The sequence below is a fragment of the Peromyscus eremicus genome, chromosome 5 (assembly GCF_949786415.1).
Source record: "Peromyscus eremicus chromosome 5, PerEre_H2_v1, whole genome shotgun sequence".
Lineage (NCBI taxonomy): Eukaryota > Metazoa > Chordata > Mammalia > Rodentia > Cricetidae > Peromyscus > Peromyscus eremicus.
Window position 1 is genome coordinate 76,047,633 of NC_081420.1, and position 25,847 is coordinate 76,073,479.

Here is a 25,847-nt window from a genome sequence, read left to right on the forward strand (position 1 = left end):
CATCAGAAGTGCCTTATATAAACTGAAAGCATAAGTTGCTTGGTTAGATGACCCTGTATAAAAGCATGAGGAATAATTCTTATTTTTGTTTTGTTTCTTTGTCTAGCCTTCATTATTTTTGAAATCATGTACACCTCTATGTGTGTAATTTTAGCGGTTTTGAAATATGAGAAAGCTGTATTGGGAATATTTCTAAAATATTTCTCACAGTGATTTTTTTTGCCCTTTTCTTTCTCCTTTATAAATCACTTCTAAGCATGCGCTTAGAGTCAGATGTAAACACAGATGCAGTATCATGTGGGATTATACTGCTAGCTTCTCTTAAGCACTTGCATTGGGTTGCAGTGAGAGGAGAAGGGAGACCTGCAGATGCTGGGAGATCTGCATTAGTGTGCAGAAGTGCAGTGAGAGGCTGGAGGGTGGCATGAACACAGAAATACCGCTTCGGATTGAAATACTTTCATATGCTTTGCAGCATGACTGTTAATCTGTTGTCGATTCTCATAGAGATGCAAGCTAAAATAAAAATGCCCGTGGAAAGAAAATTCAGAAAGTTTAAATTAGAAAGGCACCCTCATTGGGGTATAGGATAAAATTACTTTCAAAATTTTCCTTTGAAAACAGGCAGATGTTATACATACTACTAGGTACTCATGTTATGGACATAAATTGTGTGTATTATATATAAAAGTTTGTGTGCACTGTAGTTAAGATTTCAGAGGAGTGGTGTGGTTAACACATAGCAAATATATCTGTTACTGCAGTAGTTTCTGAGAAGGAATGTGAAGTTTTATAACAGGTAAATCTGATCTTTGGGTAGATACTATCAGAGGGAATAATGTTTCCTTTGTGTGACAGTGTTTTAGTATTACATTTCTAAAGGAAGCATCCTTTTTTTAAAAAAAAAAAGAATTATTTGATTTTAAATTGTACATATCTGTGTAAAGGTTTGTATGTGTGTATAGGGCCTGAAGAGGCCAGAGGGATTGAGTTTTCTGGAGTTGGAGTTACAGGCAGTTGTGAGCCCCAAGATGCAGGTTCTGGTCTGAACGTGGGTCCTCTGGAAGAGTGGTGAGCATTCTTAACCACTGAGCTGTCTCTACAACCCCAAAGGCAGCAGTCCTAGAACATCAGGTTTACTATGTAAAGATTCCCCGTGTGGAGAGGCATGTCTGTCTGAGTTTTAAACTTAATAGAGGTGAATTATACTATTCTTAACCTGAAAATGGGTTTCTGATGACATCATAATTTTTATTTATATTTATGTATTTGTTATAGTGTTGGAGATTGAACCTGGGCCTCATGCATATTCTGCAAGTACTCTACCACTGGATTACATCTCTACCCTTTTTAAAGTTTTTAAATTAAAGACAGTGGTTCATTACATTGTCCCAGATGGCGTTAAACTTGTGGTCCCCTGCTTCAGCTTTAAGGAGCTAGGATTATAGCTGCTATATTAACAAGTTTTCTGAACCTCCAAGCCACCTCTCCAGTCCCCTCTACCTTATTTTTGAGAGAAGTCCCTCACTTAATCTGGGGCTTACCAGTTGATTAGTCTGGCTGGCCTGGGAGCCCTAGGGCCCCTCTGTCTCCACCTCTCCACTGCTGGGATTACAAGTATGCCTGACTTTTATGTGGGTGTTGGGGATCCAAACTCAGATTGTCATAGACAAGCACATTACTGAATTAACCATCTTCCCAGTCCTCATTTGAGTGATTTCAAATACTCTAATTCTAGCTTTTTTTTAATAAAATGGGTACCCCTTCAGATACTGTTCATGGTCACTAACATAAATGTGATTTCTTTGTTCAGGAACCCTTGAATTTTTGAACGCAATGTGTAGGGTTTTTTGTTATTGTTAGATAGTATTCAGAGTGTAATTCGCTTTCTGGTTTAAAAATTAATCATTCTAATGAAATTTTACACTTTTATTTGAACTTCTGGGATTGAATACAAGATCTTGAATAACCACTCGACTACTGAACTATACCCCATCCCCCAATTCTGATTTTTAATATGAAGGATTGTCTTACTCAGAATCATTTTTTCAGACAACTGATGCAGATGAAGTGATATTTGAGATGCTAACATGGAAACTGCAGAGAGACTTGAGCATGTACTTTGCAGTGGAGTTCCAGCCACATGCAATAATGTGTGGATAGCATGAGTAAAATCCTTCATGGAGGAAGTGTCAGAACTGGGCTTAAGTTAACCTTGCTGTCTGGGGAATTCTAGAATGGACTGTGAAAATCACCATCTCTTGGATGTTTTCTCCTTTCTTCCCCAACACTGAATAAGTACATTCTTAGAAATGTGACCTATGTGATTTTATTGTGCGACCGTCACAGTGAGCACTCTGTTGTGTCGCTGGACAGTACAGTCTTATGGAACCAACATTGGAGATGAAACTTGTCATTGAACACATCTTTATGTGGCACAGGACTATATTTTACTAATCCCTCCTTAACATTGGCATATGCTCCAAGATCGTCCCACAGTGCCCACTGCTTGGCTAGTACTGATCAGTTGCTAGCTCACTATTCTAAATTGAATCTCTCCATATACCTTTGAGGGTTTGGTTTTTTTGTTTTTGTTTTTAATGTGAATGAACAAAGGAAGTGGGAAAAAGGAAAATCATTTTATATGAATAACATTTAAGACAATAAAGCAGTATGTTTAGAGATGGAAGGATTTGGGAGAATCATCAAAAGCATTTTTAAAAGAGAAAATGATACTAGTGTGGTTCATGCCTGTAATCCTGTAATTCAGGAGGCTGAGACAGGAGGATAGTGCATTTGACACTGTTAGCTTGGGATACAAAGTGAGACCCTGTGAGAGAGAGGAAGGAAAAAGGGAGATAAGATTAGGAAGGAGGGAAGGAGAGGAGGAGGGGGAGGGGCTGGAGCAGGAGCACAAACGTGAGCCCAGAGGAACATGAACTGACTTTGCCATGCTTGGATTTCTAGTTAGCTTGGACTAAGCCCTAGTTCATGTTCCTGCTATTAGACTATTAAGTATATTCATCTGTAAATTTGTAACAAGCAAGTAGATGCCAATATTTCTTGTGTATTTATAGAATGCTCAGTCATCTTGGCACAAAGGGATTTCTACTGCATATGCATGCACCTAACAAACGTAGCTGTTGATTTAGCTGTTTCCCTCAGCGTAGCTTTATTCAGAGGAATTCTCTCATTTGGATGATGTTGTTTTCTACTCCAGTCACGGTATCTTTCCTGTGCCAATCTTAGGTGCTTTATGGTTACTTCTAACTGTAGTTACTTCATTTGTATATAACACCGCACTAACTGGTTAGGAAGTCCTCCAGTGGTGGATCCCCACTTCACCTCCAACTCTTAGATCCAAGCAATCCCATCATACACATCTTCCTGTGTGTCTGGAAGGCCTGAGGAAAAGTTTCTCTGGGGATAGTGACTAAATTCTGCCACATTGTTTTGAGAACGGCAAAACCAATCTTCACCCTCAGCAACAATGTATAACTACGTCTTATTTCAGAGTTTTTCCAGAGTATAGTATTGTACACTATCCAGCATTTTACACTTTTTCATTAAAAATTTCTCATTTTATGTATCAAAGTATTTTGCCTATCTGTGTGCCTGGGCACCATTTATGTGCCTGGTGCCTGTGGGTCCATCAGGTTCCCCGGGACTAGGGTAATAGACAGTTATAAGCAGCCATGTGGGTACTGGGTCCCCAGGTCCTCTAGAAGAACAGCCAGTGCTCTTAACCACTGACCCATCTCTCTAGCCCCAGTTTTGCTATTTTGCCAGCTGTTAAATAGGATGCCAAGGTGGTTTTATTTTACTAGGGAGTTGGTCATTTCTGCATATCCTTGGCTAGAAAATTGGGTTTGCCTTTGCCTGTCTTACTTGTGTTTCTTGTTGATATTCCAAATATGTCGTCGTCGATCATCTGCTGATTTTGAAGATGGTACTGAAATCCTTAATTTTAATCTTAACTCACATCTATCAAAGTTTTGACTTGGTGGGTAGTATGAAATCTTTTCTGATATGTAGATTGAGAATACTTTCATAGAAACTTTTCTATTACTTTCATTATTCTACCTTTCATATTTAGGTCTCTTGTGTCTGTGGAGGTCACCTCTGAACATAATGGGACCTTTAGTTTCTTTGCTTGCTTTGTTTGATTGCTTTTTATTGTTTGGAGACAGTCTCATATGGAAGTCCAGACTGGCCCTGAAGTTGTGTAATCCTCCTGCCTCCCGTGTGCTGAGACTATAGACGTGATCTACCATGCCTGGCTAGATACAGTGTTTCTTTTTCAATAATAAGCAGGGGTAATAGCTGGGGCTGATCCTGTGATTTACCAGTTATCTTAACTTGGCCAAATGACTTAGCTTTCTACTGGAATGCTAATTTCAGAGTTTGAATGGTTAAACAAGGTCATGAAGCAGCATATTTATTGTGTTTTAAGCATTCAGTAAATGTTACTTTAAAGGTTATGTATTCACTTTAAATACATCTTGCATCAGTTGACTGTTTCTTATCCATTTTTAACAAATGTGACTACTATCTGAAAGGATGTTGCTAGAAAATGCACTCACTGATTCTGTGGCTTTGACTTTGAGTGTTGGCTAGTTCTGGCAGGAGCAATACACTAGTGCATTATGGGTCTAAAGCTTCCATATAAAGCTGCTGAATGAAAACTTACGCTGAAGCTTCATGCCCCCCCCTCGTGTGTGTGTGTGTGTGTGTGTGTGTGTGTGTGTGTGTGTGTGTGTGCGCGCGCGCATGCTCATATGCACATGCATGAATGTCAGGTGAGTAGAACAGGTGTCTTTAAAACTCTATAGCTCTCTGCATTATTCATTTGAGGCAGGGTCTCTCACTGAACCTGACAGCCAGAAAGCCTGAGATCTTCCTGCCCTCTGCCTCTCCACAGCACTGGGGTCCCAGTCACATGCCTTACCTCACCCTTTACATGTAGATGCTGGAATCCAAACTTAGGACCTCAGGCTTGTTCAGCAAGCATGCTTACCCCTGAAACATTTTTCCAGCCCCCGAAGCATCATCTTATTCTGCTTGAGATGTGTCTTTTAGCTTAAGGAGGATCATCTTGGACTCAGCTCTTGAGGTACATTATATGGAGAGACACTGAAACATTTTTGTGTAAATGTTGACATGGAATTCAAAAATAATGTGTCACTGTTACTATGTTGCATAAGTCAAAAACCAAAGCCTGAGGAAGCAGTTTGAGCATGGAGCCTGTTGGTTTTCATACATTCATCTGGCTTGGAATATTTTGAAAACGCAGATATTTTACTGTATTCTATGGTTTAGATCAGAACAATCCTAAGACAAAAGTTAAAACCATATGTGGGTCAGTAGGTATGGTTTAATAAACAATTGAGATGCTATTATATACAATAAGATACAGTCTCATACAGTTTGGAGAGTTCTGGTATACCTACATGCTTATATAACCACTACTGAAATTTACATAGGAAGTATCTCTTACCATCCCCAGAAGTTCCCTTGTGCCAAATGGCAGTCAGTAAGTACTTCTCACTTCTGGCCCCCACGAACTCAATGGTCTGTTTTTGCTCATTAGAGATTGGATTTATTGTTTCTAGAATTACAACCAAGCAGTGTATACTCTTTACTTTATTTTATATTCCTTATTTTGCCTTGCATAGTGTTCTTGAAATTCACATCATCAGTAGTTTATCCTTTATATAAATAGAATACAATGTATGTAACTATTCACCTAAAGTTGACCTATTAATTTTGACTATTTGTGGGGCTTGCTATAATTAAATCTGTAAACACACACAAGTAGTATGAGATGGTATGCTGACATTTCTCTTGTCTACTTAAAGGAGTGGCTGGGCTGTTCACTAGGCACATGGCTAACTTGATAAGAAACTGCCTGAATGGAAAGTGCTTGTCACCTTTGTGCCTCCCACCACACCTTCATGCAGAGTTCTGCTTCCCCGTGACTTTCCAGAAATTTTCTTGTGTTTTTATTGTGGCTATCGTCATGGTGTGTGGCAGCACTCTGCTTCTTTGCTTGGACTTTACTGGTGAATAAAGGGATGTGAAGAAACTACGTGGACGTGTCCCTCACTTATTTTCTTTTGTTAAATACTTTTCAAATCATGTGTTCACTTTTTAGTTAGATTTCTTTTCTCAGTAATTGAATTGAAAGAGGTCTTTTGTATGTTCTGGACTCAGTTTCTTTATTAGATATAGGTATTTAAAGGACTTTAACTTTTTCTGGGGTAGCCTTTGATCTTTAATGGTATCTTTGAAGTTTAATAAAAGTTTTAATTTTTGGTATCAGTTTATGGTTTTATTCTTTTGGGCTTTATTCCTTGATCAAAGTGAAGATTTTCTTAAATAATTTAGAAGTTTAAAGCATTAACATTTAGGTGTGTGATCCATTTCATATTAATCTTTGTCCATACTCTGTTTTGATCTTGATCTTTAAGTGTCTGAATCTGCCTTCAGTAATTTGCAAAAGGCAACCCCCCACAAAAAAACCCCAGTCCCTTTTTTTCTGTTTTCTTTATGTGTAGTGTATTTGTGTGCATACATGGAGTATGTGTGTGCATACATGGAGTCTGTGCATGAATGCCTGTGGAGTGAAGAGCCAATACTGGCATCCTCTTTGGTTGATCCTCACTGTGGTTTTGAGATAGGGTCTCTCATTGAACACAGATCTCTGATTTAGCTAGGCTGGCTGGCCAGCAAGCTCCAGGATTCCTTCTGTCTTTGCCTCCACAACTCTGAAATTGCAAGTATGTGCCATAGTGAGCTCAAGATTTTGTAAGGCTCCAGTTTAAGAGAACGCTGCCCAAGTAGAGCCAGTGAGTAGGCAGAATTCGATTGTGATCTGCTGGCTTGTTTCCTGCATAGTTTTGATGAGCCTAGCGCTGTTCCTTTCACATTGCACACCTTCTAACTCTACACAGAGGGTTTCAACCTGCTCCTCATCTGGAGTTCATTGAGGGACATATTTTCTTTGGCGTGAGCACTTGATCTTACTGATTCTTGGTTATATATCTTGCTCCTCATTTTGTTACAGAAAAAAAAAACTTGACAAGTTGACCAGTACACACACACACACACACACACACACACACACACACACACACACACACCCTCATTTTCTTAAAGATGTGCTATCACTAGTATACTTCACATTTTATTATTTCTATCTTTTCCATTTTGTTTTGTTACTGATTTTCTTTGAAAATCTGCTAGTGCTTACATACATACCTTGGTTTTGTTCTAGAGTGTCTCATGTTTTTATATTTCCTTTAACAGTGTCTATCTTGGACATTCTACATATGATTATATAATAACTTTTGATCTAGTATCCATTGGTACATTTATAGAAAGAAAGCATTGAGTAGGAGATAGAAGTCTTAGGTTATAATATTAAATTTGATGTTATTTGGGCTATGAAATTTGAACAATAATTCATTTAAGCCTGCATTTGCTTTCTGTGGAATTGATATGGTGGATTACTGTGCACCAGGCAGAAACCAGAGGTGCTTATAGTATAGGAGAAACAAAACATGAATTAAACTCAAGAATTTGGTTTAGTATCTGGTCCCACCCCATACGCAGAGAGGACAGAGCTTAGAGATGAGTCTTAAAGGAAGTGCATGGCTGTCCTCGTGATGAAACATATAATGGTATTCCATGCAGAGGAATGATCTGTGCAGCTAGCTGCATGAGACACATCCACATGCTGGGCCTTGGAAGACTTTTGTGCTTGAGTCATGTAGGATGAGAAGGGCTAACTAAGGATGAAGCTAGAGAGGTAGGAGCAAGTGAGAAAGAGAGTTTATATTGACAGTTGAGTTTGGATTTGGTCTTGAGAGAGGTGGAACTGCCAATGGTCTTGAAGTAAAGAATTGTATTTGTGTAATTCATCATGTAATGTTTCTTTATGTAGTAAGTATTAACATATGTTTGCATTATTAAAAGTAGAAAACATTGTGAAAGTAGAAGCTGACCCTCTTTTCCTGACTTGATCATGCTGACAGATTAACATGGCTGTTGCTTTGAAATGATCCTGTCCTGCCACTCTCATGCCACTGACAGGATTGTTTGCTAGACGCTTACTTAGGTCAGTGTTGGTGGCTGAAACTTAGACACCAGTTGGCCGTGAATTTGTGCTCTGTGTTCTTATGGAAAATTGCATACTTTCACTTTTTTTTTCTTCCCAAGACAAATCACAGTCCAAACAAATGTTATGATTTTCAAACCTCTTGAATGAGATATTCTACTGATGTGAACTGTGGTTTTCCAAAGACACAGTGCTCTGGACTCTTGGTTACTAAATCATGCCTGTTTATTGTGCTGCTTAGTGTTTCTTTTCCAACTTCACGCAAACTAGAGTCATCCAGGAAAAAGGAACCTGTTTGGCCTGTGGGCATGTCTGTAGAGCATTTCTTAATTACTGACTGGTGTGGGAGGGTCCAGCCTGCTGTGGGCAGTGCCCCTCCTGGGCAGGTGGTCTTAGGTTGTGTAAGAAAACAGGTTGAGCAAACCACAGAGAGCAAGCCAGTAAGCAGCACTCCCCTCCATAGCAGAGCTCTGCTTCAGTTTCTGCCTGCAAGATCTTGCCTTGGCATTCCTCCACGATGAACCTCTACAACCTCTAAGCCACATAGGCCCTTCATCTTCCAGCTGCCTTGGGTCAGAGTGGGTTAGCACAGCAGCCGAAAGCAAACTAAAACAGTTATTTATGCAATGTACTAATGTCTCTGAATAAAATTCCACCCTGTGAACCTATCACTGTGCTTTGATATTGATCCTGACATATTTAACAAACTACAATTAGGCAATTCCTGCCTTTTTTTCTAATTAATTAATTTCTTTATCTGTGTTATGGAAAGCTTTTGCTGCAGTCCAGTCTAGCCTGAAACTTCCCTGTGTAGTCTAGGCTGGGTTCAAACCAGGAATCTTCTGCCTCGTCCTCATAGGTGCTGGAATACAGGCATGAACCGCTATGGCCGTCCTGCCCTTGTTCTCTTACATTGTCATGGTCAAGTGTCTGATTGCCTGTGATAAATGAGGGTAGTAAATGGTCTCGCTGTTTTATTATTTGAATTAAATTAGCTAGGCACTTAAAAATCTTCCAGTTCCAAATAAAATAAAAATTTACATTAGTGCTTCATATTCAATATACTGCAACTCGGACTGTATGTTATTCTTTTATTCGCTCGAAAGAATGTAGGCTGGGTGTGGTGGCACTTGGGTTTAATCCCAGCACTCAGAGGCAAGGCAGGAGGATCATGAATTTAAGGTCAGCTGGGCTAGGTAGTGAGCCTGTCTCAAAAAACAAGAACGTTACAAAGTAAACTTTTAAAGATGCATTGTATTCTGCAAGACACATTAAAGCCAGTGCCTTCTTAAGGGTTGTATATTAGGAAAATACATGTCTTGACCTCTGAGTTTAATACTTCTTACATAAAGATGAGTGTGTTATTTATGTTTGTATCTGTTTCTCTATTTCATGGGATCCACTTTAGATCAGTTAAAGGGCTTTTGTGTTCTGTGTGGGACTACATACTGTATACTGTATGTTTGTTGAGCGTGAAGGATTGATTAGCCTCACTGTCTTCCTGTGCTCCTTTCTGCTTCACTTCGTCATGTGTTTAACTTGCCGTGTGTGTCCTGTGTGGTAGCTGTGAAACCGAAACTGAGTGCTTCAGAAGGGCCTGATAACCCAGCCTTCCTAAAGTGGGCTGGCGTTTTTAGTGGGAAACATCATCTTCTTTCACTCCTATTTTCTTAATATGTGTGGACGGAGTTTTATAGTGCCAACTTCAAAAATAGTTTAGGTCAGGAAGGGGCAGAGAGGCTGCCCTTGGCACATCTGCTCTTGGCAATGTATTGAGCACGTGGTGGAAGGAGACTGGGTGCTGGCCTTTCCAGGGTTTACCACCACATTCACCCTCAGGTTGTTCTTTTTTTTCCACCCCCAAGCTCCTGGAAATGACATGTCTCTGAGTGAAGTCCTCAGTGCTTTAACTATGGTGGTCACGCTTCCCTGCTACCCTCTGAGATTCTTACTGCCTCATTCTCAGACAAGGAAAGGAGTTACAGATGGAGGGGAGAACAGGGGTGAATGCAGGTGGGTGTAAACAAATGCTGGATAAAACCTGGGATCAGGGTAAAATTATTGATTAGCTGTAGACCTAGAAATAATGTAACGTGAGAATAGGGAAAATAGGATGAGAATAAATACCCAGTATGAAAAAGCTAAGCAGAAGATGAGGAAGAGGAAGAAAGGAAACATGATCAATAGTATGCAGTTAGTAGAACTCAGTGCAGACACACTGACAGAATGCCCAGTCAGTAGAGGCTAGCTGTTGTATGGAATAAAGTGACAAAGTCCTGTTAGATGCTCGCTACAAGCAACATTCCTTTAAGAAACACTAGAAAGTTCCTGCGTCACACAAAAGCTGTGACTGTATTATACCAATCAACATTGACTTTGAGACAAAATTGATTTCAAGAGTCATTAAGTTATACAAGGACAATTCAATTTTAAATTGATATATAGCTAATATAACTCTAAAATCTAGTAAGCAAAAAGGAGGGAGAGAGAGAGAGAGAAAAGAAAAAGAAAAGAACCACAAAAGAAATAAGCAAATCCATTATCATTGTGGGTTGTTTGAAATAATTTCTTAGTAGGTATTGGAAGAGCAGAGAAAAATCAAGAAGAAGAAACCTAATGTAATGGGCAGGTGTGGAACACTGTACCCATAACCAAAACATTCTCTTTGAGTATACAACGAATATTTAATCATGGTCAAATACAACAAGTTTCATAAAATTCTAGGATTCAATATTTTGTGCTTGTAATATCATTAATTTAGATACAAGTGTCATAAAAATTAATAGGCTTGCTTTTGAATAGCTTGTGATTCAAAGAAACATAAGGAAAATTAGAAAATATCTCTTACCAGGAAAGTACTATTGGAACTTGGGGATAGCCAAAGCATCACTTTCTGTGAATTTGTAGGTTCATTCAGAGAGTGAAACAGTGCAGCTAAAGTAGTAGATTGATTGTAAAACCTATCAAAACTGACAGAATGCTAGCAAGATTAATCAAAGCAAAAAAGTTAGCAGGATCTGGGATGAAGATGGGGATGTAACTCTGGATGTTTCAGGACAGAGCAACCACTGATCCTTAATATATTAATGTAGACTGATATGACTGAATGTCTAGGTCAAAAGGACAGGTTTGGGGGAAATAGTAGAAAATTGAAGACTTAAACCACATGAGAAAAATCTTCTCACAAAAAGAAATACCAACTCTAGACAGTTTTACTAATAAGTTCTGCAAAACATCCAGTGTACACTGAGTCTCATCCTGTGGGATCAGTCCATCCTTTGGAGAAAGAGACAAATAGTTCCTAACTTATTTTATGAATCTGGAATAAAAGTGTGAGAAATGAAAATTGAGGAATAACCTTAACCTAGACATAAATACAGAAGTGCATGAATATTGCTGTACTTGACCCATCAGTGTATAAGAAAACAACCCGCCGGGCAGTGGTGGCACACGCCTTTAATCCCAGCACTCGGGAGGCAGAGGCAGGTGGATCTCTGAGAGTTCGAGATCCAGGAAAGGCACAAAGCTACACAGAGAAACCCTGTCTTGAAAAACAAAAACAAAAACAAAACAAAACAAAACAGAAAACAACCCATGGCAACGAAGTTAGGTTTATTCTAGAATTTCAGAATTGGTTGTAAGGACATCCGTTAATGTAACTGATCACTACTTAAAGGAAGGAATTGTGAGCATCTTGTTAGATCCATTTCATTTGATTATCTTTAGTTAATTCTGACTTTGTATTTAATAGATCATAATTTCTATCTCTAATTGTAAGGTACCCCAAGATGTTTTCATTTATTTTAAGTAATACAGGAATTTTTAATTCTTTTATATTTTTCTAAACTAAATTTAAATAATTTCTGCCTTACGTCTTTTTATTAACCACATTTTATGAAGTTTAAAAAGATATTACCTTACCTTGTTATATTTTTTTAATGTAAAGCACGTATGATGTCTCTTTATTTTTTCTGTGTTGTGGCAGTCACATTTTCAGTATCTGCTGTTTCTTTGAGGTTTTGCTTATCCAGTTACCTTTTACCATCAGGCATTGTTAGAAGCACTTTCAGCATATTAACTCCTTTAACCTTCGGTGTAAGATACTTTTACCCCTGTTTCATAGGTCAGGGCCACCTCCAGCATTTATTTGAGGGGATTGATGGATGGTACCAACCAAAGACACAAATAAGCATCAGTTTAGGAAGAGATGAGGAAGTCGTGTTTGAGGTGATAGTGAGTTTCCAGATAGGAAACAGAGGTCTAGCCCACCAGCTTACTGCTGTGCAGGATGGAAATGGGTGTCCCAGGCTGGGAGTTCAAGTGTAAGAACTCATCAGTTGGTAAAAGAGTGGAAACCATGAGCTCACACAGGGAGCATATGTATTTTAAAGAGAAAAGGAGGGTAGAAAATAGGATCTCAAAGGGGCATATTAGGACCAGGTAGATAATACAAAGAATCTCTGTAACAGAGACAGAAAAAGAACTGACCAGAATGGCCAAGTGTGGTCACTGCCAACCCCGCTACGATTGGGAAGCCACAACACTTTCCATGGGATGTGTTAGACCTGTGAGGAAGAGGAGGGTACTGTAGCCTGAGCTGAGGTTTCAGCAGACCGACAGTACATTTGAGTTTAGGGACTTAAGGTGTGGAAGTTGGAGTACTTTAGGTAAGATCAGCCAGGTGCTGCATGTTGTGTGCTGTGCCTTATTCTGCACACACATTAACTGTTTAATCCACACAGCCAACCTAGTTGAAGAGTTCAGAACGCATGAGAATGGAAAGGTGGGTTCTGTCTTCTTTTGTGTTTCTGTGCCTGGTGCAGGACAAGCTCAGAGACCAGTCAGTGAGCAGCTGTGAAGTATCCGTGCTACTCTCTGTGTAGTTGTGGGAATTGGGCAGGGAGAGGTGAAGAGACCTCACAACTGTTCAGCTAGGAAAGGACCCCAAGCTGTAGGGTTCGAACTGGAACTCCCTGTTGCGTCACATGGACATGAAGGCAGAAGGGGAAAATAAAATATTTGGCTTTCTACTTTTTTGAAGTAAGACTGTTTGAAGTGATGACAGAAGTCAGATCTTGGGAGAAGAGAAAGACAACCATTATTATAGGTGCTCTAGAGGCATCTTTGTAGACACTGGAAACGCCTAAGGATAGAGTTGAAATTTGATAGAGAAGAACATCATGGTCCAGGCCTCAGGAATGTACTGAGTTGCAGATGTGTAGATAAGGAACAGTGGAGCATAAAATATAGGTCTCATTTTCTTTCTGTAAATTCTAACTTGAAAATAGGTTGATGTTAGTTAGATCTGGCTTGCTAAAAGACTGAAATAAACTGAGTTTGATGTTACTTATTCTCATTTATAAATAAAATTGCTGTAATAGTTTAAAAAGTATTCAGAGTTTATAAATTCACCTGATAAGCCAACCATAAATATTAATTTTGAATATTATGTCTCACTCACACAAAAACAACCCTAAACCGATCCCCCCCCCTCTCTCTCTCATGCAGTAATAGGGCAGGATCTTTGTGTGTGGCAGTGTGTCTCACCCTATGATTGACAGCTGCCAGGTCCGTTTCTCAAGGGTGGACACTGCCTTTGTTCTTCATACCATTAGCACCTGCCCCTGGACAATCATTTGTTCCTGGAACCCTTGCTGACCCTGCCTCTGTCTTATGCGAGTTTCTTTTTGGATACTTTGTATTTGAAGCTCTTGAGAGTTTCTTTCTACTTTATATAGTAACATAATGAAAAAGTAAAATTCATGTTATACTAAGCTATACTTAGTATTTTAAGGTGATCATTTTCAGAAAAGTTTCAAAGACTTAATCAAATCTGTGTCCAAAGATTCTTCAATATGATTATTTTTACTTAAAGCTTTGATTTCTCTCCATGTATTTTGGTAGCATTGCAGTTTGTATGCTCTTTCCCCTCATAGAAATATAAAAACCCAGTAATTCCACAAAAATGTGTTAAACTTAAGATTTTAATAATTTATCACATCGATTTAAAGAACAGCCTTGGGCTTACAGAGTTTTTAATTTAATGATTGTACACTTCTGTGTTGTCCTTTTCCACACTCTATCGTCCTGTCAATAGTTTCTTCAAGATTCATTGTCATAATATATGTCTGTGTGATAAGGGTTTGGGGAGCCTCTCAAGGGGCTTTTCAGAGGAGACTCACCAGTTTCTTGGCTCTGCTCTTCATCTTTAAACCATGGTGGGCACCAGCTGAATTACTGCCAAGTGATTGACACAGGAACCATGACTGCCCGAGTATAACTTCATCTTCCCGTTGTGTTCTTTGTAAACCAGGTGTAAGATTGGATGTTTTTGCTGAGTGTTCCTTGAGGTAGAGCACAGAACTAGGATCAGCTTGGTGTAATCCCAACTTTCATCAATTTCTGTTTCATAGAGGTTGTTGAAGGCCACTCCTTCAACCCACTTAGCAGTTCTCCCACGGGAGAAGGCAAACCCAGTGTCAGTGGACTTTCTGCCTTGTCCTCGTACTCTCTAAGCAGCACCACCGGAGGCCCAACAGGTCCCTGCAGATATAAGCTCCCTTGGTCACTAACTGCAGGGTGTATGATGGCCATGGGTGCTCTGTGTGTAACAGTGCGCTCTTTCTTTACCGGGAAACCAGGTTAGACCTCATTGGTGTAAGCCGCGTGCGTACGTTCCTCTGCTCATATGTACATATGTACTACAGAGATTCTTATGTTTCTGTATTCACTTGGTAACTTTAACAGTTTGCACACTCAAGTATAATGTACTTAAAATATTTAAATATATTTAAATAAGTAATATTTGGTATTTATAGGAATGAAGATGAATAATTCACAAGTTACTTTTTTTAGAGTTTCTAGTTTGTTTTCTGATACTTTGTTAGAAAACCAGGGATGTTCTGAGACTTACTTGCCTTTCTGTATAGAAGTTGCTGATGTCTTTGCTGGCTGTGGTTGGATAAAAAGTAGGCAGTTTTAGGTGACAGCGTGACAAACAAGGGACTGGCTGTCATTGTTGCTCGCTGACCTGTCGGCTGGGCCTGAGAAGTTCTCTAAGCTTGATTGCAAACACCTTTGCTTCCTCTCCCTGAAGTGTGGCCTGGGGCTTTCTGCTACACTGGAATTGTAGAATAAAACCTGAATGACTTCATGTTTTCTTATTTTGCTAAATTAACAGTTTAATTTTTAAGTGAAATAATTTTGTTTTAAAATTCCTTTGAGAATTCTATACAATATATTTTGATCATATTCACCCACCCAACTTTGAGTATTCTCTTTCCACCTTTTCTTCTCTCTCTCTTTTTTAACCTCGTAAGTCCAATCTGTGTTGCCCAGCTGCTCTTGGGAGTGACTGTGGTTCTTACACCACTAAACAAACGCAACTCTCCCTCTCCTGGCAGTTCTCAAATGCCAGTAATCTCTTGATTTTTTTTAGTGTGGGATTTTATGCTCTGACCACTGGGATTCTGTCTCCTTGAGCTGAAACAGGTCTTTTGCATGCTGTCACAGTTGCTGTGATTCCGTGTGTGCAGCTGCCATGTTGTGTCCAGAAAGCACCATTCTCTTGAAGTTCTATCCCCACACCTGGTTCTTAGAGTCGTTCCAACACATCTTTCCCCAAGATCCCTGAGACTTGTGCGGAGGGGTGGGATAGGTACCATATAGGGCTGAGCATTCCAGTCTCTTACTCTCTACATTGAACAATTGAACCTCTATATTAATTACCACTTACTGCAAAGAGAAGGCCTCCCTGATGAGAGTTGAGAGATGCACTCGTCTCTAGGTGTAGCAACAAGTCACTAAGAATTGGTTTCATACTACATGTCCACTTAGCAGAAAAATAGTATTCAGTTCTTCCCTAGGGCCTGTGACCTGTCTGTCGAGCTGCAGGTTCTTGGCCTTGTTAACAGTGCCAGGTATGGGTTTTACCCTGTGAAGTAGGCCTTAGGTCCACTCAGAAAATGGTTATTTACTCCCATAATGAAGACTCTTTCTTAAAATATATTTAGTGAATATTAATTTAAATTAATGAGAAGCATTAAATAGAGATGGCATCCAATAGTTCTGATTTAAAAAAAACCCACAGGCCAAAATATTTAAAGATTTTTGTAGATAAGATCTGCTAGTTTCTACCAGAAGAATTTGCTGTGATTCAAGAATTAAGTGAGGGGTTGGAGCTATGAGAGGTGAGGTGTTAGGACAGTGTGAAGTGAGATGTTGGGACAGTGTGAGGTGAGGGGTTGGAGCAGTGTGAGGTGAGGGGTTGGAGCAGTGTGAGGTGAGGGGTTGGAGCAGTGTGAGGTGAGGTGAGGTGTTGGAGCAGTGTGAGGTGAGATGTTGGAGCAGTGTGAGGTGAGGTGTTGGAGCAATGTGAGGTGAAGGTTTGGAGCAGTGTGAGGTGAGGTGAGGTGTTGGAGCAGTGTGAGGTGAGGTGAGGTGTTGGAGCAGTGTGAGGTGAGGTGAGGGGTTGGAGCAGTGTGAGGTGAGGGGTTGGGACAGTGTGAGGTGAGGGGTTGGAGCAGTGTGAGGTGAAGGGTTGGGGCAGTGAGAGGTGAGGGGTTGGGGCAGTGAGAGGTGAGGGGTTGGGGCGGTGTGAGGTGAGGGGTTAGGACGGTGTGAGGTGAGGGGTTGGGGCAGTGTGAGGTGAGGGGTTGGGGCGGTGTGAGGTGAGGGGTTGGGGCGGTGTGAGGTGAGGGGTTGGGACGGTGAGAGGTGAGATGTTGGAGCAGTGTGAGGTGAGGTGTTGGAGCAATGTGAGGTGAAGGGTTGGAGCAGTGTGAGGTGAGGTGTTGGAGCAGTGTGAGGTGAGGTGAGGGGTTGGAGCAGTGTGAGGTGAGGGGTTGGGACAGTGTGAGGTGAGGTGAGGGGTTGGAGCAGTGTGAGGTGAGGGGTTGGAGCAGTGTGAGGTGAGGGGTTGGGGCAGTGAGAGGTGAGGGGTTGGGGCAGTGAGAGGTGAGGGGTTGGGGCAGTGTGAGGTGAGGGGTTAGGACAGTGAGAGGTGAGGGGTTAGGACAGTGAGAGGTGAGGGGTTGGAGCAGTGAGAGGTGAGGGGTTAGGACAGTGTGAGGTGAGGGGTTAGGGCAGTGAGAGGTGAGGGGTTGGGGCAGTGTGAGGTGAGGGGTTGGGGCAGTGTGAGGTGAGGGGTTGGGGCGGTGTGAGGTGAGGGGTTGGGACAGTGAGAGGTGAGGGGTTGGGGCAGTGAGAGGTGAGGGGTTGGAGCAAAGGTCAGCCTTAAGTAGATGTTATCCAGATGTTCATAGCCATTTCCCCCAATGATTTCTGCATTTTTGTCATTTAGTGTCTCATTTTCAGGGCTCTTATATCACTCCATACATTAGGAACTACATTTAGTTGAAGAGTAAAGTCTATACATTTTGAGAGATGAAAACAGATTGGGAGGGTTATATTATACAATAAGTTCTTTTAAAGCTATTTAAGATGAAAACAATTTTACCTTTCAGAATTGCTTTTGTGACAAGAATGGATTTGGGTGACCTAGAATTGTTTTTCTTCTCTAGAATTGTTGCATATTTTAAATATATGGTGAATAGAGATTTTGGTGCTCTGGTGTGACTTCAAGGAATAACTACTTTCCAGAAGCTCTAACTTCTTACTAACAGTATTAAGACCAAAGCAAGCCAGGCAGCTCCATGAGGCTCCTATTCTCTAAGGAGGACCATGGGGAATCTGCCCATCGAAGCATTAGGTAGCAGTGGTCAGAAAGGAAGGCGACTAAAAGAAATCCATTAGCAGAGACAGCTCATTCATTCATGGGGATATTTTGCTAAAAAGGGAATCCTGTCTTCTACGTTCCCAGAGTTTGACAGTACTGGAGAAGTTTGAAGGCTTCCCAAATGCAGATCTGTGCACAAATAGACATTCTTTTACTCGGACGTGGTACCTTTGAGGAAGGTTTAAGAGAGAGAGAGAAGTGAATTATGGATTCTTAAGTGGGAAAGAACGGTAAAATTCATCTAGTACGATTCGCCTTATAGAGAGGCCCAGAACATTATGTGGTCTGCCTCAGAAGCAGAAGCTGCCACTTCCTAACTGCATTTGGTTGGTTAGCAGAGGGACAATCACTGTGGAGGACTGTGTGACAGAAGAGTCCCTGCAGTACGTGTGTGCACTGCACTCACCATCACGTCAGAAGAAAAGCACTATCAGTGTCTGTGTGCAAATGCTGCCGTCTCTACAGACAGAAGAAGAAATTTCTCACTGAGCTGGGTATTCCAGCTACTCACAGATTATTTCTAGTAAATACTTGATTTTCAGAACTCTAGTTACAGAGTAGTAACTTAAGTCTGAAAGGTGATGTGCAGAAACCTTGAGCACGCAGAAGCCTGAGGGAAACACAGTTCCTTCACAAGGCACGTTAGCAGATGCCTTAGCAGTTTGAATGACACATAATGGCATTGGGAATAATGTTTCTTTTAGTTACTTTAACCTTTATTATTAGTGTGTATGATGTGTTTGTGTGGGTGTGTGCAGATCATGGCACACATGTAGAGGCCAACAAACAACTCTGGGGAGGTGATTCTCTCCTTCACCTTCACGAAGGCTCTAGGGATCAAACTTGGGTTGTCAGGCTTTTGTGGTAAGCCCCTTCACCTGCTAGCCATGTCACCAGTCCCTAGTGTTTCTTTTAACAAACAATAAATACTTGAGTGAAACTTGAGAGTCTAATTTATTTTTTTCTTATTGAAGCAAAATTTGCGCCTCGATGGTCTAATTCTGTCTTGGAAAGGTGAACAGAGCACTTACTGAAGAGCACAATGATATATCAGAGTAGAAAAGTAGCTTCTTTCAAAAATAACCTTTCTTCACCGCCTTTTAATTTGTAAAGGGAATTTAATAAATCTGGTTAGGTTACACACATACCATTCCAGCCTTAAAAGCATAACCATGCATGTTTAATAAGTTACCATTCTCAGAATATATTCTGTTGACTCAGCTTTTTCCTTGGAGGAAGGTGAGCTTTGCAGGTGTTCTAGGGCATGAGTTCTCTAACACCTCAGTATAGCTAACCCTTGACATGTCATGTTTGAAGTAAGTGCACTTCTCAAACTCAGGATCTCCCCATTTTCTTTTCTCCAGGCTCTCAGTACTTATTTTTGATTGGCCTTGAACTCTGTATAGACTGAGATGGTCTTGAATTCAGAGAGCCACCTGCCATTGCCTTCGAGGTGCTGAGATTAAAGGCATTCGCCACCATGCTTAGGACACACATTTCTAGAACACCTTGTAGAGATTTCTGTTCTGTTGGTATAATACAGTTCAGCTGTAATAGTGTAGACTTGAAGTCTGTCTCAGGTGTAGGAAACTTGCTGTATTTATTATTTTTTGGTCTCATAAGGTGACAGAAAGAAAATTAACTGTGCAATACTAGTTTTATTTTAATCACAGTGGGGCTGGGGATGGAACTAAGTGGAATAGTGCTAATGTAATATGCATAGGGTCCTAGGTACCATCCCCAGTACAGAGAACAAGGGTCTTGTGTGCATGTGGAGGCCAGAGGTCAACCTTGGGTATTCCTAGTGAGCCATCCCAGTTTTTTAGATGGTTCTAATTTGATCTGGAACACATTGATTAGACTAGGTTGGCTGACTGGTGAGTCTTAGGGACTTGCCTGTCTCTGCTTCCCCAGTGCTAGGATTCAAGCACAGAGTAGGAACACCCCTGGCCATTTAGTTTAGTTTCATGTGTTTTCTTTTAAAATACTTTTTAAATTGAAACAATTATTTCAACTTTGCCCTCTCTTTCCTCCCTTCAGCCCCTCCCAGATATCCTCCCTCTAACCCTTTCCATGCCCCCTCAGCTCTCAAGTTGATAGTCTCTTTCTCTTGTATTATTATTGTTGTGTACGTGTGTGTACACAAATATATATATATGTATATATATATGTATATATGTATATATATAAATACATATATATATAAATACAAACTTGTAAGTGCATTTTTGTTGTTTGTGTGTCAGTTTCAGGGTTGACCACTCTGCATTGGACAACCATTAAAGGGGCTCATCCCTTTTCCCCCAGCAGTTAATAGCTGTGTATAGTTCTTTGTCTAGAGGTGAGACCCTGAGAAATTTTCCTCCTTCCATGTTAACATGTACTGATTGTACCATTGTTCTAGTCTTGGTTTTGTGACTGTTTCTAGAAAAAACTTTCACAGAAGACACTTCCTGGTTTTTTGTTTTGTTTTGTTTTTTTGTTTTTGTTTTTGGCTCTTAATTCTTTCTGCCCTCTCCCCCACAGTGTCATAGATGCAGGATCTGTGATGTAGATGTATCCAGTGGGGCTGGGCTCCTGACAGTCTGTTGATCTCTGCATTGTGTCCAGTTGTGGTTTTTCTCTGATGGTCTCCATTTGCTCTACAGAGAAGCTCCTTTAATGAGAGGTGTTAGCTGCACATTAAGTATGGGTATAAGGATAATTTTTAGAATATAGTAAGGAATTCTGCTGGTCTAACAAACCAGTGGTAATAGATTGTTCTCTAAGTCCATGAAGCTAGCTAGTTTCCAGAACAAGATTTCTGTACTATTGAGTGGGCCTTAAGTCCAATTAGACAGCTCTTAGTTACCACCCACATTAGGGATAGGTATCCTTTATGGATGTCTGGCCATGTTGGCCATTGTGTTTATAAGTATTGCAGTTGGGGAGGACTATTTAACTGCTTCCCTTCCTTGGCAGCCTGCCTAGTATTTTCTGGTACCATGGAGGCTAGACACAGGAAAGAGGCTTTCGGGTCAGATCCAGTGTGAATCATCCAAGTTTTGTGTCCTAAGAACCCACCCATGACCCTTGAGAGGCAACTAAGGGCTATATCAATAGTCTGTATTGTTTTGAGAATCACCTGGACTACCCTGTCCCACCATGTGACATGCCTAGTACTGGGGATTTTGTTAGTCTATTATTCTTGTGGGGAGCATTGTCAGCCCAAGTGGCTTAACTTCATTTAACATTTTGTGTGTGTGTGTGTGTGTGTGTGTGTGTGTGTGTGTGTGTGTCTGTCTGTGTCTGTCTGTCTGTCTGTCTGTGCACATCACACTTATCCATGTTGTGTATAACTTTAGGCAAATATATGATTCCTTGAGGCTTTATCAAAGAACCTCAATGTTATTTGTCCCTTGTCCCATCTCTGTATTGAAGGAAGGCAGTCAGTACCCCTGGCTTTTTATGTAGATCCTGGAGAATCTCAACTTAGGTCATTGGATTGCATGAAAAGCACCTTACTGACTGAGCCATTTCCCTAGATACAAGCAAATGAATATCTTACATTATGTAAGTTATTTTCTTCTCAAATATAATTAGCACCTATTTAAAATACAAGATTCTATGCATATCTGTGTGAATCTCAATGTAAAAGAATGTGTTTGGTTTAGCTATGTCCTTAAAGATGTATCCACAGGTACCACTTGATGTTGGAAAATGCCTTTTTAACTAAACCTTCCATAAACAGTTCATATTGATTCATTATAGTTGTTTGTTGATATGTAGCATCTCTCCTTATTGTTAGACCTACTTTTTCTCATCATAAGTACCTGCCATGAATATTTTTAGTTAAATGCTCTATTGCTGAGCTCTACCCCATCATGAATATACGCACTGAAAGTTTGTATCTTTATCCTGATGATAAAGTCTGGGATAAGAGTTGTTGGACATATGCTTTGAAAACATTAATTCATGTCTTCTGGTAGGAATCCTGATCCTATCACAGGATTAATGGGGACATGTAGAGAATAGCAAATGTGTCCAAAAACATGGTTTTAACCTTTGTTGTGCTGTGTACTGATTATCAGTACCTGGGTAACAACATATCTTATGTGGATTGCACAGTCCTCATCATGACTCACAGATGAGTTCTGACTGGTCTACCACCCCCAATTCTCAATGCATAAAAATGTGGTTTAGGAATGACCAATACTGATATCTTACTACATGGTTTTTCTAGGGGGGAAAAAATAGAACTAAGGAGAATTAAATGTATCCAGAGGCAAGAGGGTGTTAGGTATGTTGCACAAAATATTAAAAAGAAAACTTGGTTTTTAAACTTTTTTTTATCATGTGCGCATGTATATGTGACATGAAACACATGTGGAAAGCAGAGGACAGTTTGTGAGGGTTTGTTGTTCTCCATTACATGGGTTTTAATGATCAAACTCAGGTTACAAGGCTTGGTGGCAAGTGTTCTTACACCACAGTCATCTTGCTGGCCCTTTTTAGAAAATTTACATATTTTTAACATGTTATTTGCTTTGGGGGAGGTACATGTGCCACTGTTGAAGTACGGAGCTCAGAGGACAGATCGCAAGAGTTGATTCTTTCCTTCCACCTCATGGATTCCAGGTCTAAAACTTGTGGGTTTATATATTAGCAAGAACGAGGTCAAGTAGAATTATGTAGATGCTTCTGAGCTTAGGGATTTTCACATAGTTTCAAATAAAGAAAGCATAAGGATGCCTAGTTTCAAGTAAGAAAGCATAAGGATGCCTAACTCCAGAGATATATAACTCACCAGAAGAAGTTGTGTGCTTTGCAGGTTTTAAGTTACAGAATAACCCTGTATAAGTACAGTTTACTTGTTCACAAAATGATGAATGTTTTGATTATTTTCAAGCTGAAAAATATATATTTATGCTAAGTAACATTTTATTATGAATATACTGTGAAATGGCTTAATCAAGCTAACAAATGTATTACTCTTTTTTGTTTGTTTGTTTTTGTTTCTGTTTTTTGAGACAGGGTTTCTCTGTGTAGCTTTGGCGCCTTTCCTAGAACTCTCTCTGTAGACCAGGCTGGCCTCAAACTCACAGAGATCCTCCTGCCTCTGCCTCCCAAGTGCTGGGATTAAAGGCGTGCACCATCACGTCTTGTGTTCAAATGTATTACTTTAGTTCTCATGTTGAGAAGGCTTAGTCTTCCTAGCCATCTTCAAATCTATATTATATTGTCATAAACTATAGTGACCATGATGACTTTTGCTTCTTACTACAGAGAAGTTATAGCTTTTTACTTGTGAATATATATCCTGCCCTCCACTCTTATGTTATTTTTCTGAGAAATGTATTTCAGCTCCTTTTTAAAGGTTTTTTTTTTCTACTACAGACTTGATTCCACCTATGTTTTTGATCCTAAGTTCTTATTAGATATATGATTTTCAATATTCTCTACTAACTGGTGGGTTGTTCCTCTCAGTCTATCTTTTCTTTGAAGATATTTTAAGTTTGTAATCCCATTTGTTAAGTTTTTCTCATCTGTGTTTTGGAGTCATCCCAAAAAGTTATTGCCAAGGCCAGTGACCAGCCCCATGCACCCGTTTTTCTCTGGTGTGTCTATATAATTTGCAGTCTGATGTTTAGGTCTTTAATCTAGTTTGAGTTGATTTGTTTTATGTGGTATAAGGTCAAAGTCTCATTTTACCCGTCTACATGGAGAGACACACTGGGTTTTCCCAATACTATTTATTAGGGAGATTATTTCTCAATTGTGTACTGTTAGCCTCTTTGTTGTAAGTATGTTGGTGCATCCATAGATCTTTGTTCATATTTTTAAAGTAAACTGTTTTGTGGGAAGGTGGGGCAAGGCTGTCCATCCGTTGGAGTGCAGACTAGGCCTGTTTTTCTTTCCTTCTCTCTGCCCTTATTCAGAGAAGACTTCATCTCTATTAATAATTTAGAGAAACAAACGTTATTAATGGTTGTGGGGGAAATCTGACTCTAGCTTGTCTCTGCTGCTCAAGAGCCAGGACTTCCTTTCTGGAGTCTTCAGTGAGGTAAATCTCAACAGCACTCAGCAGGAGAAAAAGATTTGTTTCCAGCAGTTTAAGATGCTTGGTTATCTGTCAGGCACAAATAAGAGGGCTCGTAAATAAGCATGTCTACACTTGGGTTCCTAAATTAAGAACAACAGAGGAGTAGTCTGTTAATGCCAAGGAGCTAGTTAATGCCATGAAAGCTGCTTGCTGATTTGGGGTCACTTAAAAATTGGCACCTTGGTCTGCTTTTAAAATTTATAATTAAATATATAAATTTTGGATACACCATAATCTTTTATATTGTTAAATATTCCTAAGCAGAGAAAAACATTACAGGTTGGCTAAAGAGTAATAATCTTGCAACTTTTCATTCTCGGGGTTCACTATTGAGAATGCCCTGATAGAGTGTTAGTTAGAAATAGTGAGTTCATGGCTTGACTGGATAAATAATTCATACCGTACAAAAGAGGCCTTTTCTCTTCCCAGTTCCTTTCTCCCCATTATGTTCCCTTTCTCTCTTTCAAAAGGCCCCTTTACAGCCCAGGAGCAGCTCTGTGTGAATATGGAAGGGCTGGGCATGGTTTCACCCTCAGGCTTAGCTGAGTCTGGGGTCATGTCAGAGAATGAAAATGTCTTCAATGTGTACTCTGTAGTAGCAACTGAAGTTTGAAGTTGAAGTTTGGAGGACCTCAAATCCTCATGATAGAAAAGCACTCAACACTTTTAGCTAAATATAATTTTACTTTTGAAAAATATTTCAGTATACCTATTTTTAAAATTGTTTTAAAGTTGAGTAAATCACTAGATTTCTCCTACTTTTTTCAGAATCCTTTTACTACACTAAATAAAATGTCCAATAGAACATGGGATTTTAAATTTTCTTTAATTTTTAAAATCCTTTAATCTGTGAGAAATTTGAAGTTTATAATGTTTATGTTGAATTCTAGCTTGTCCTACTTTTCATTCTATTAAAAAGTAGGAGTTCTGCCATATACTTTTGTCTGCTCTGTAGCTCGTGACTCTCAATGATTTGTTGGCACAGGGCCCCTGCCTTCTAGTTGGGTATTTGCTGAGGGCAACAACACTATTGGAGAGGAAGTTTACCCTTCATCAATAAACTTCACCCTTAGTTTTGGTTGGAAGTATGGAATATCCAAAGCAGCAATAGAAAGTGAAATTTATGTTAATTAAGCACTTTTCATGTTATAGGATGTTGGGATTTATTAACAGACATTTAAAGTCAATGAACTGTAATCTAAACTCCTATCAAAGGGAAATATTTGTGAATGGGAGTTCTGCTGGCTCTCCAATATACCATGCTCTTCATTGTGTTTGTCCTTAAGGTTTTAAGTAAGATAAAAGAACAGATTGGTAGAATTCAATGCCCTACGCTCTACCATATGCTAATTCTTCATATGATGTAGACTACATGATACAGAATACATAGCACACAAAGCTAATCTAAGTACTGTATTTTCATAGAAGTAAAATTGGTCTGTTACCCATTTGCCTTTTTCTCAAACTTGAAGTACCGCCTTTATTTTCTCGGGACTTAACAGTTTCTGCAATATTAACTTTAGAAATAATAGTAATTTTGTGACAGGTTTTAAATACTGAATCATGTTTTGTTTTGTCTTTTAATTTAAATTAAATGAAACCATCAACAAGTCTTAAAACTTAGGCTTTACTGTGGTTTTTCCATAGTTCTATTTCAGTAGTCACTAAAATCAACTGTTGTAGAGTTTTACTGGACTTTCAGTGCTGATGGTGGTATTTTTGAAATTCATTTTTAAAGAGTGTTTCTTTCACTTACTGCTGCATAGAAAGCAGCCTTGGAGTTTAGTGGCTCAAAACAACAGTAATTCACTATCATAATTTGGAGGACTGACTACATTATTCTTACTTTCTTTGTGTTCCAGCATGAGTGCTGGGGAGGGCGGCCACAGTGTCCTGGTCCCTAGCTGGCA

General features: G+C 39.7%; 1 protein-coding gene across 1 annotated transcript in view; it reads left to right on the forward strand.

Moving 5' to 3' along the window:
* Zeb1 (zinc finger E-box binding homeobox 1) overlaps nt 1-25,847 on the forward strand; it is a 173,186-nt gene that overhangs the window by 4,527 nt on the left and 142,812 nt on the right. The gene's annotated exons all lie outside the window — the stretch shown is intronic.